This window comes from Callithrix jacchus, chromosome 3 (genome assembly GCF_049354715.1).
Source record: "Callithrix jacchus isolate 240 chromosome 3, calJac240_pri, whole genome shotgun sequence".
NCBI classification, from domain to species: Eukaryota; Metazoa; Chordata; class Mammalia; order Primates; family Cebidae; genus Callithrix; species Callithrix jacchus.
In genome coordinates this window covers 74550080-74562811 of record NC_133504.1, presented here as the reverse complement: position 1 = coordinate 74562811, position 12732 = coordinate 74550080, and the positions used below count along the sequence as shown (strand labels likewise).

At 38.5% G+C, this 12732-nt stretch overlaps 1 protein-coding gene across 11 annotated transcripts in view; it reads left to right on the top strand.

The window, feature by feature from the left end:
* AFG2A (AAA ATPase AFG2A) overlaps window positions 1–12732 on the top strand; it is a 406233-nt gene that overhangs the window by 148672 nt on the left and 244829 nt on the right. The window contains exon 15 of one of the 11 annotated variants that reach the window (XR_013532909.1): window positions 3844–3979. The exons of the other annotated variants lie outside the window; for them this stretch is intronic. The gene's annotated coding sequence lies outside the window, so the exon portion shown is untranslated. The remainder of the gene's footprint in view (window positions 1–3843; window positions 3980–12732) is intronic. 11 annotated transcript variants of the gene reach the window in all.

Sequence of the window (12732 nt, the reverse complement as noted above, 5' to 3'; positions counted from 1 at the left end):
AAAATAATTGAGTTAAATTATTAATTTTTATTTATGTGTTCCTCAGATCCTTGAGATTAAAATTCAAGCAGGGATGCAGTATTTTTTTGAGTTAGTATTAGAGTCTATGACATTAGCATTCTCTATCTCAAGCAGAAATGCTGCTGAAATGGTTCTTGATTTAAGGATGTGATTTCTTTTATAGTCAGTATTATTTAACATACCATATTTAAGTCTTGTAAAATGTAACTGCTTCCTTTTCATATATCAGTTTCACTTCCATCAGAGAGAATAGTGATATGGAATTATTTTGTTTGAATGGTTGGCTAAAAGTACAAAGTGTAGAAAGTAGAAACTTAAATACAGACCAATGATTTTTTTTTTCTATATCTGATTCCGAACCATTAACAATTTTTTTTTCTGTTTCCAGACCATAAAAGCTTCTTCCAAAAGTATCCACAGGCACAGAAGCTCTGTTTAAATTTTTCCTATGTGCTTCCTTTTGGTGATATTTTCATTTTTTTCCAAAATGAGTTTGCTGTTTACTTTTGATGAAGTAAATATCTATATATAATCTGAAGGGTTTTTTTTTTTTTTTTTGAGATGGAGTATCACTCTGTCACCCAGGCTGGAGTGCAGTAGCGTAATCTCTGCTCACTGCAGCCTCTGCCTCCTGGGTTCAAACAATTCTCCTGCCTTGGCCTCCTGAGTAGCTGGGATTACAGGTGCATGCCACTATGCACAGCTGATTTTTGTAGTTTTAGTAGAGACAGGGTTTCATCATGTTGGTCAGGCTGGTCTTGAACTCCTGACCTCATGGTCTGCCCGCCTTGGCCTCCCAAAGTGCCAGGATTACAGGTGTGAGCCACTGAGCCCGGCCTTAAAATCTGAAGATTTTTATTGCTTGGATTTGGAGGGTAGTTTGAACATTAGATTTTAAAAGCTTATACTTAAGATGGCCATTAGTAGTTAAATCTGGTTAATAACTAATCTACTGTAAATTTAGTTAATAGAGGTTGGTGGGGAGTCATTCATATATTTATATTTCCTGTTTCATATGTTTATAAATATTAATGAGCATCATTGCCTTTTCTTCTCCAATGTATTTGGATTCAAGTAATTAAGAGTCTGTATAAATACTTATTTTTCTGTGTGTGCATTTTGTGTTTATTTCCATTGGTTTTGAGTTTGACTTAATATATACATGTGCATTTAAAAAGGTGATCTTTCCAAAAGCTTTGCTTGGAGTCTTTGCTAGGAGGATGAATTGGATGGAGAGGGTTGCTTGCTTTACTGTTTATTTTCCCAGAAAAAAAAAAAGGAGATGGGAGAAAAATAACAAAAACAAATCCAGTATTTTGGCCTGGAACTGAATCATATTATCTGTACTGTCAGTTAGAGCTTTTGCTCACTTTCCCAGACAATCTTTACAGGGATTAAAGCTTCTTCCTGAATTAGTGATAGCTTTTAGTATGCTGCAGCCTCATATCCAGTTAATATATATAAAATCTGGCTGTACATAATTGCAAAATCCTTACCAGTTTAACCTTTAGTAATAGTGATTGCGCTGATAAACAAGAGTGTCAATAATTAAAGGATTACATATCACTTAGATTTTATTTTCTGTTTTCATATGTAGATCCTCGTGTTCCTTCCCCCAGGTTAGGCCTGATTTTGTTATGGGATCTTTGGGATGTTGCTTTTCTGACCGGCAGCCTCTGTGGCTAGTGGTCCCTTTGCCCGAGTTCTTGTCCTGCATCTTGAAAAAATGAGATATGCAGACAAGTGGAGGGTGAACAAGATGAAGAGAAACTTTGAGTTTTAGAACAGCTCAGAGGAGACCTGCCGGGGGTAGCTCCTTTCTGTAGGCAGGTCATCCTTTCAAGTGTTCAGCTTTCAGCAGAGAGGAGGCCTGGAGGGGGTGGCTCCTCTCTGCAGGCAGGTCATCCCATTGAGTGTTCAGCTCTCATTAGTGAGGAAGTCTGGAGTGGGTGGCTCCTCTCTGCAGGCAGGTTGTCCTGACAAGTGTTCAGTTCTTAGCAGAGAGGGTAGCTTCTCTCTGATGCTGGTCATCCTGTTTGCAGCTCTCAGCAGAAAGCAAGCCCCAGAGAGGGCAGACTCCTCTCTGATGCTGATTATCCTACCCTCAGCAGCGAGGGTAGCTTCTCTCTGCAGCCAGTCCTCCCATTGGCTCTCTACTTTTATGAGTTTCAGAGGGGAGGAAGTATAGGCCTGGGGAAAAGGCACTGCAAGTACACTCTGGTCCGCAGGGCTGGCAGCCTGGCCCCCAGCCTTCAGGTCCTCCCTGGTCTGAAGGTGGGGGCTCACCAGTAACCTGCCCTTTCCAGCCCAGGAAACTGTCTGCCTCCCATTACCCCCCATCACACCCAGGCTGCTCACACCCATGCCAAGGAACATCCATGGGCCAGCCCAGAGCTACCCTCAGCCCCATCATGACTTCCCTAACCCTAACCTTCTCCCACTTGGCACCCAAAGTCTGGGAAGGCAAAGGTGGCAGGGAGCCGCAACAACCCTGGGACTGGGGAGAGGCCAGGCAGTAGGAGCAGGCACCCCTGAGCCTGCTGGTGAAGGGCACCCTCCTGGGTCCTTGAGAGCACCAGGAGGCCCAGGCCCACAGTCACAACCCAGGTGGCTGCAGCCACTCCTGGGGGAACTCTTGCTCTGCCAACTTGAAAGGGACAGAGTTCCCACCAGTCCCTGGTTTGGCAGAGTGTGTAGCCTTGACTGTGCCCCTTCTCTGCATCTCCCACAGTGGTGACAGGTGAGATTTAGGTGGCACAGCACAAATAAACCAGATGATCCTGGGGCCAGTCCCATGAATCCCAGTGGTTACACCTTTGGCCAGGTGCTTGTGGGCCATTAGGACATGGCAGGGAGCTAGGTTGAAGCTGCAGTGGAGGCTCCAAGTTCTTCCTGCCTGACTGTGTGAGGGTGGGGTGGCACAGTTGGCCATGGGGACATGGGACACAGGAGACTGTTGCCACTGCTGCTCTCACAGCTGCTCCTGCTGTCCTATCTGCCCCCTTGCACCCTGGGGCAGGGCTCCAGGCAATCACTGGGCTGGGCTGGTTTCCAAGGCAAGGATGACATTGCCTCAAGTACCCACTATGGGCCTGGCTCTTAGTGGCTGCCTGGGGCTCTCCCCTGGTGCACCTGAGACCTTGCTGAGGGGCACCTCTGGGAACGAATTACGGGGCCCCAAATCCAGCTGCTGGTAGCGCCAGGCTGGACAGTCACCCTGACTTGGGGTGGATCCTGGGATGCAGCCTTGGTGGCCCACGCTGAACCTCCTGCCAGGCGCAGGAAACTATAGCTGCTGGCAGCATTGGCGCTGCAGCAAAGTCACTGGCCATGTCTGAGAAGCCAGTGCCCCTCCCACTTTCCACCCAAGACCCCCGAAGCACGGCCCCAATCTGCTTTCAGGCACCGCCCCCTGTGCCCTTTGTGCAATCGCCGCACAGGCCTTGGTCCAGTTCTGCCTTGTCAGATCATTCTGTCTCCCGCCTGTGGGTAGCTTCGCCCTGCCACACCTTAGCGGCTACCAAGGGCGGGCTCCCATGGCATCAGGCCCCGGGTACCATTCGCCTTGCAGTCCACCTGAGGATTCACAGCCTGCACCCGCACCCCACCACAGCCGGTGCCATGGCAGCGGCCACTTTGGATGTCCCACTGCTGCCATCAGTTTGAATGGTTCATATTTTGCTATTCTGGTTAGTTGAGAAGAAAATCATGGATGTATGGATATACAGTGATGGACGTGCTAGCAATTCAAGAGTTATTTTGAGGACATTTCCTTTTTTTTTTTCCCAATTTTTTAAGACAGAGTCTCATTCCATCTTCCAGGCTGCAGGGGAGGCTCCTGCAGAGTAGTCAGTTCATGGAGTAGTCGATGGGGCAGTCTGTTCACCGCATCCTTGACCTCATGGGCTCAAGCGATCTTCCTGCCTTAGCCACCAAGGAGCTGGGACTACAGGCGAGTGTAAGCACTCTCAGCTAATTTTTAAATTCTTTTGTAGAGACAGGGTCTTGCTTGGTTGTGCAAGCTGGTCTTCAACTCCTGGGCTCACGCAATCCTCCTGCCTTGGCCTCCCAAAGTGCCACTGTACCCAGGCTATTTTGAGGACATTTCACTTTTCAGAAAAGTTATAAGTGTTTTGACCCTGTATGATAGTTTAAAATGATAGAATCATAGAAACAAAAACAAAAAGCCTCAGAAGTTTTTTTTAAACCAAACAAAAATTATTGGAACCAGCTTTTACATCAAGCAGTGAATGAGTAACACAGAAAATTGGTTTTTCTTTTCTTAACGATTTCTTGTAATGGGGATTTTACACCTTATTATTCTCAACCTCCCTCCAGGTCATTTTTGGTTGTTACAACTGGAGGAATGATACTGGCATCCAGTGGGCAGAGGTCAGGGATGTTACCAGACATCCTATAATGTACAGGAAAACTCTCCCTGCCCCACAACGAAATATTATCTAGTCCAAGTAATGCTGAGATTGAGAAACTCTTCTGTAAATTGTGGATTTTTATCTTGATGGGAGTTTTTCCAAGTAGCTACATTGATGTTTACAATGCTTTATAAATAAAGGGAGATTTTGGTTTGTTTGTTTGAATTACTAATAAGAGATAAAAGAGGCTTTAGACACTGATTTGGGGATTTATGGATGCAATAAACACAAGCAGTCTTCGAAAAATATTCTTGGAGACAGTATGGTAATCTTGTGATACAGGGAAATGGAAAACATTTTATTAGAGAAGGACATGAGAAACTTGTATTATTTTTTACTCTTTCATGGACATGAAATGAAACTTCTACTTTGTAGGTAATGGTGTTGTACAGAATTATTTCTTTATTTGTGAATTAAGTCATTTAATAAAAGTAATCACAGTATCTCAGATCAGTTATCTTGGGAGAATATTCAAGAGCCTGAAGCTCTGGATTCGCTTCCCATTTGTGACTATAGTTAATTTATTTAATGTCCAAGCCTCAGTTAACACATCTGAAAAGTAGAGTTATTACAAACTTGTCAGAATGGCATTAGTTAATTTGTATTTGATAATTTGTATTGACACTGAACTGTTCAGATGTTAAAAGAAATGATGTCTGGTCTTTGATTGCTGAACCTCAGTGTAAGGAGTAGGTATTTCTTCATTCTTATCACAAAGGAAGCTCTTGAACCTCCGTTTTTAAGCATTGTCTGCTCAGTCACAATAATTTGCAGTAGAAGGATGTATATATAACCATGCATGTGTAACACACAAGCATACCTAGTGACTTGATGGTATGGAAGGCAGAGACTTACAAAATGTGTTTCCATTGCTTTCCAGAGGTTGAGGTTGAGGTTTTTGGAATCTGGCATACTGATAGTACCCCATTATGGGACCATAATCATGTGGATTTAATACATGAGATAGAGCATATAACATATAAACATATTTAATGATATTCTTTGTGCTACAACAGAAACAGACACTGGAGATTAAATGTAAATGATCATATTCCCACTCTTAAAAATTTGCAGTTGATTTTACTTTTTAAACGATTATGTTGTCTGCCATACCACCCACAATCCATTAACTAACTGAATGTGTGTTGTTGAAAAAGTTCTGTTTTCTGTAAAGGAAGAGAGTTAGAAAAAAAAATGCAGATTGGAGTCACAAATCATTGCAAGTCATTTCACTTTTGTTTCCATGTTTAAGAAGAAGTTGTCTCTTTGGTGGAGACAGACAAGAGATCTGTATTCTATCATCAACAAAAATTGTCTTAGGGTATTTTTTTTTCTTTTTTTAATTAAGGGACCAGCCAGGGCTATGCAGCTAATATAGAGAAGAATTCAGTCAAGAAATTGGATCTTATTTGGCAGTGGAAACTGCAAAGTTTGATGATCTTTTAGAGATTGTAGTGTATGAAATAAATTGTTTCACTTATAAATGGAAGCAAAGCAATAAACTTCATGTTATTCTATATACAACTTTAATCATTGTTTCTTTTCCTTCTTCTTCTTCTTTTTTTTTTTTTTTTTTGAGACAGAGTCTCACACTGTCACCCAGGCTGTAGTGCAGTGGCGCGATCTCGGCTCACTGCAGTCTCCGCCTCCTGGGATCAAGCAGTTCTCCTGCCTCAGCCTCCCGAGTAGCTGGGACTACAGGCATGTGCCACCACTCCCAGCTAATTTTTTGTGTTTTTAGTAGAGACGGGGTTTCAACCTGTTGGCCAGGATGGTCTTGATCTCCTGACCTCATGATCTGCTCACCTAGGCGTCCCAAAGTGCTGGGATTACAGGCATGAGCCACCGCACCCAGCCTGTTTCTTTCATTTTTTTAAAAGGTATTTTGTTAGGATGGTAGTTTGAATTGGTAATATATATATATGTAACTCAGAGATCAAAACTGTATAGAAAGATATACATGATAATACCTGGGAAGACTGAGTTTTGGTGAGTGAGGGTTGTTACTGTGGTCAGATTCTAGATACAATCTTGTGCCATGTAACCATGTTTTGGTCAACATCAGACTGCATGTACAAATGTGTCCCATAAGATTATAATGGAGCTGAAAAATTCCTATGGCTTAGTGACATTGTAGCCATCATAATGTCATAACCATTATCATATGGTAACATAGTGCATTACTCTTGTGGTGATGCTGGTGTAAACAAACCTGCTGTGCTATTAGTCATATAAAAGTGTAGCACATTAAATTTGTATAGTATATCATACTTGATAAGGGTAATAACTGTGTTATAGGCTTATGCATTACTTACACTATACTTTTTAATCATTTTAATGAGCACTCTGCTTATGAAAAAATTAACTATAAAACAGCCTCAGGCAGGTCCTCCAGGGGATATTCCAGAAAGAAGGCTAAACGTAGGAGATGACAGCTTCATGTGTATTATTGCCCCTGAATACCTTCCCAGGAAACAATATATAGAGATGGAAGACAGTAATATTGATGATCCTGATCTACAGGCCTAGTATATGCGTTTGTGTCTTCGTTTTTAGCAAAAAAGTTTAAAAAGTAAAATAAATTAATAAAATTTAAAATTAGGAAAAAACCTATAGAATAAGGATATAAAGAAGAAAATGTTTTTATACAGCTGTATGGCATGTTTGTTTTAACCTAAGTGTTATTGTAAGAGGCAAAAAATAAAAATTAAAAAGTTTATAAAGTAAGTTACAGTAAGCTAAGATTAATTCTTGAAGAAAGAAGAGTTATAAACTGTTTAGTATAGTCTTATTGTCCTGTGTTTATTATAAAATCTATAGTGGTGTACAGTAATGTCCTGGACCTTCACATGCACTCTTTGCTTACTTACTGACTCACTCAGAGCAACTTCCAGTGCTGCAAGTACCACTCCTGGTAAATGTGCCCTATACAGGCATACAATTTTTTATCTCTTATACATTATTTTTACTGTACCTGCTCTATGTTAAGATATATTTAGACATACAAATACCATTGTTTTACGGTTGCCTACAGCATTGAGTGCAGTAACATGCTGTACAGGTTTGTAGCCTAAAAGCAATAAGCTATATCATGTGGCCTGGGAAGGCTATATCATCTAGGTTTGTTTAAGTACACTCTGTGATGTATGCACAATGACGAAATCACTTAAGGATGCATTTCTCAGAATAGATTCCCATTGTTAAGTGACACACGACTGTATTTTGTTCTGTAACCTTCTTGGCCAAATACACTATTTTGAGTCAAATTCCACAGACCTCTTTGTTTCCTCTTAAAGTATAATGAACCTTTTCCTTTTAACTTATAAAAAGATGAGTGTATTCAAGCTGATCGTTTAGAAACTTTGGGCAGGTTTGATTTTTTATTTTAAATTAGCTTTGTCACAAGGATATTACCACCTTATGCCTTGAAGCCCTGACGCAGCACTCATTGCACTGTTTTAATTTCCCTGATGGATTTTGTTTATTTGTTTTTTTGCTGCCTCTCTTATTTCCACATATCACTCTTTAGTTTCAATATGTAAATTCAAAACTTACCCATTTTGGTATCTAGGATAATATTTAGATAATCAGGTATTTGCTCAGGTTATGTTGCTGAGAAAGAGATACATTTGTTCTGAGATACATATATTCATTTTAACTGTACTCCTCAACTTACAGTGGAGTTCCTTCCTGTTAAAGGTATGTTGAAACTAATGTAAGTCAAAAGTGGATTTAGAACACCTAACCTACTGAACATCGTAGTTTAGCAAAAAAAAAAAAAAAAAAAAAAGAAATTCACATCTTATACGTGCTCAATACTTACATTAGCCTGCAGTTGGGCAAAATTGCCTGACACAAAACCTGTTTTATACTAAAAGTATTGAATATATTATGTAATTAATTGAACCCTGTACTGAAAGTGAAAAACAGAATAGTTATATAGGTACTCAAAGTAAGGTTTCTACTGAATATGTATCACTCCCACATTATCACAAAGTTGAAAACTACAAAGTCAAATCATTAAAGTAAGGTACCATTCATTACTTATGATGTCTAATGCAGTGATAACTAATGAAAGAAAATACCAGGAAGAAAGATTTTTGACATCATATTGATAAACTTTTTTCTAATTATAGGACTTTTTGCCTTTATACCAATCTCCTTTAATAAATGGAATAGAAAACTACTCTTTTTTTGGCCATGTCATTTGTTTTTTTTGACAGCATATTAGGTTGTAGATAGTATTTGGAAATCCACATCTGCTCTTCATTCAAATATGTTTGTCCTTCTTGCAGTGTAGATAAAAATGTGCTTTGTATGTTAGCGTAAATTGTCATTTCTATTATTTTAGCAATTTTCTTTTCTGAAAGTTGACCTTTTAACTTCTTATTTTTGCAGGGAAAGCTTTTGTCAGAGGAACTTTTATTATTGTTTTTCAAAAGGCAGTAGCCTCAGGAAAATCTATTTTACTTTAGTATGAAAGTGAAAAACTGACATTTAATTGCAAAAGCTATTTAAAATATCATTAAATGTAGCTATTGCTGTAAAAATGTGTTCATGTAAGAGACCAGAGGATAATGGAGCATAAAGCAGTGGTTGGGTGTCGGCAGGCAGCCAACTGTGGTAGTCAAATAGTGATCAAATTCTTGATGTCTTGCTGCTTTTTTCTGAAATTTTATTTAATAATATTATATAATGTAACATGTTCTTATTGGACCACTGCATACCTGAAATGTATTTCATTATTTTGTGAATATGAGTTTTAAGAAGACATTTTTTTATTACAATGTTTTTTTAAAACTAAAATTATAGTGTCACAAAATAGTTAACTTGGGTCAGATGCATTCCAAATAATTTGCTCTATAAGTGAATGAATTAATTGAATCTAACTTCAAATATTATACTTCTTTTGACAGAAATTATTTTGCAAAGAAAATGTAACATAAAATTCAGAAATTATTGTTCTGGTTTTGTTTGGTGATTCTAAAACAATCACTAGGAAACATACTACTTTTCCATGAGTTCTTACCAACAGTTTTACCTACAGTATTTGAATATGGTCTCCTCTTGAATTGGATGCTTGATTCGATATCTTCACATAAACAGAGTATGGAAAGTCTATACTTGTGTATAGAGGAAGCAGTGGGTCAGCTTTGACATTTTTTATGAACTAGTACATACATTTTTCTAGACAGGTGTAGAAAAATGAGAAGTCTTGGCTAGATGGAGCTATCTCTTGGGACTGGCCATCTCCAGTAGAAATTTAACTTCTAGGTAGCAATTTGATATTAAGAGCAATATCAAATTGCTTTCAAATATTAATTCATTCTTTCAAGGCTTCCAGATGAGCTTGGAAAATGATTTACAGAGATACTTAAAACAATCTGCCATGAACTTCCTTATGTATCCTCATCATTAGCAAAACATAGCTTGGCTCTATTATTACCTGCTACTCCTTTCCTACACTGTCAATGACATTTTTTCCCCTAAAGTTAATTGTTCCACCTAGTTTTTGTAGCTCATCTCAGTGATTAAAATGTTAGCTCCCTAGGTTCTCCTTACTGACCAAATATATTAGAAGTGAATTTGTGAGGGTTACTGAACAAAATTTAACGGTTTCGTTTCTTATTTTCTTCAATTCCATAAATTTTATCCTACTAGGTACCTGTATGTTGAAACCCTGTACCCTATTAGCTTTGATGACATGATAGTTTTTCCTTCTGCTAACTCTGAGTCCAGTACTCTTTTATTTCAGTGGAATTTGTGGCACCTTAATTCTGACTATCATGAGAACAGCATGGAGGTGACCACCCCCATGGTTCAATTGCCTCCTATCAGGTCCCTCCCATGACACGTGGAGGTTAAGTTCAAGATGATGACAAATAATATTTGAAATTTTTTTCAAATATTATGGCAAATATGGAAAATAATTAAACAAAAATCTGAATCCAGTCCAGCCTCCAGTTTTTTTTTTAATTTAAAATTTGAAATCTCAATTCTTTTATCTCAATTTCTTTCTTCTGTTCTATTACCATTGCTATTCTGGTTGAGTTATTTTTTTTATTGCTGCAATTGCTTCTTGACTTGTTTCTCAGCCTTCAGTCCCTTCCTCCAGCATTTCATCTTTATTCTGTTTCATAGTATTCTTCCTGAAGGAATGATCTACTGCTAACAAGGACTCCTTGTTTGCCTCAAGACCAGATCTTCCTTCTGGCCTTTTTAGTTTGCAAAAGTTGCCCCTACCCTATGCAGCAATCTTACCATTATCGTATTTTCTGTTTTCACTGAACATTTACCTTTCATCTTGGCAATTATATCTTTTGGTAATTATGTGATCTACATGTACTATTATTCATTCATTATTTTCTCCCAGCTTTTGCTTATTTTGTCTCCTCCTCACTAATCTAAAACCATGCTCATTACTTTTTCTTGACTGCCTGTCTTAACAGCCATTTCCACAAAGTTTTTATTTTTCAGTTTTGTTGTTTAGTTTTTAATAAGTTGGCTCTACAAATCTTTTTTCTGTAGCTTACTTGTCTTCTGTATCACTTAGCTTAGTTCTTGATGTTCTCTAATAGTTTATCTCTTCCACGTTTTTCCTATCTTTCTAATGACATTTGAGTATCTTGAAGTCAGAGAGATTGATACAGTTTGGTTGTGTCCCACCCAAATCTCATCTTGAATTTGTAGTTCCCATAATTCCCACGTGTCATGGGAGGGACCCTGTGGGAGGTAATTGAACCATGGGGGTGGTTACCTCCATGCTGTTCTCATGATAGTCAGTGAGTTCTCATGAGATCTGAAGGTTTTATAAGGGGCTTTTCCCCTTATGCTCTCATTCTTCTCCTTCCTACCACCATATGAAGAAGGACATATTTGCTTCCTTTTCTGCCATGATATTAAGTTTTCTGAGGCCTCCCCAGGCATGTAGAACTGTGAGTCAATTAAACCTCTTTCCTTTATAAATTACTCAGCTTTCGGTATGTCTATATTAGCAACAGGAGAATGAACTAATACAGAGATTAAATTATATTTTTATAGGCCTCAAATAATAGTTATTTCATCAATTTTGCCCATTAATTAAAAATAAGACTACATGGCCAAGGTTAGAGGTGGCCCACACCTCTAATCCCAACACTTTGGGAGCCTGGGGCAGGAGAATCACTTAAGGCTACAAGTTTGAAACCAGCCTGGGAAGCTTTCGGAGACCTGGCCTCTACAAAAATTTAAAAATTAGCTGTAGCCCCAGCTACTCAGGAGGTTGAGTCAGGAGGATGGCTAGCTAGATCCCAGAGGTTGAGGCCTATGGTGAGCCATGATCATGCCACTGCTTTTGTAGTCTGGGTGACAGAGTGAGTCTCTGTCTTTACAAATAAATAAAAATAAAAATAAGACACAGAAGCTAAATATTTAAATCTCTTTAGTTTTCACAGGGAGTCAATAATGAAACCAGTATCTGAGTAGAAACAGTTATTTTAAAATGATAATATCACAGTTTTATCACATCAACTTTTATAGTTATAAAAATTTTACATCAGCAGAGGGCAGTCAAACCATAGTTCTTTCAACTATCATATGGGAAATTAATGTTTTCTGTTTCTGCTTAGGACACTAGCTGCACTTTATAGTCAGTTTGTAGATACATTTCCAAGCTCTTCAGTTGTTAGGCTTACAGAATTGTATTACTGTTTAGCCATAGAAGGTAAATAGGTTTTTGTTTCATAAATGTAAAAAAATGAAACTAGGTTTTTTTTTAGAACATGAAATGCTTTATTATTTGGTGTTTTTGAGGATGGCCACTTTATATAGAAATTTGTTTTTTTTCTGCCTCAGAAGCAATATTTCTATTAAATTGCCTGTTATTAATTAGCTATTTTTTTATTCAAAAATATTAACTTTTATGGAATCTTTATTTTCCCCAATGAACTTGAGAAAAGAGTTTTTATTACAGGCTGCAGTATAACATTAACGAAAATGTAGTTTGGCAAGTTTTACTGAGTTTTTCTTCCTGAACCTTTTCTTTGGCTGGCTGCAAACAACTAGTGGTATGTGTTTATAGATGTGCTCATTTTCACCTCCTCCTCCTGGAGGTTAAGCTAGTACTCATTAAGAGAGAAATACAGTTTATACTAAACAGTGTTTAACATATACTGATGGCATTACTGTGTTTCCTGTTTTGTGTTCACAATGAGAAGATTCTGAAAAACTGCCTTTGTGTAAATACTTTACTGACATTCCAGACAAGTATAATCTTGTCTGCTGGTAGGCAGGAAAGAGT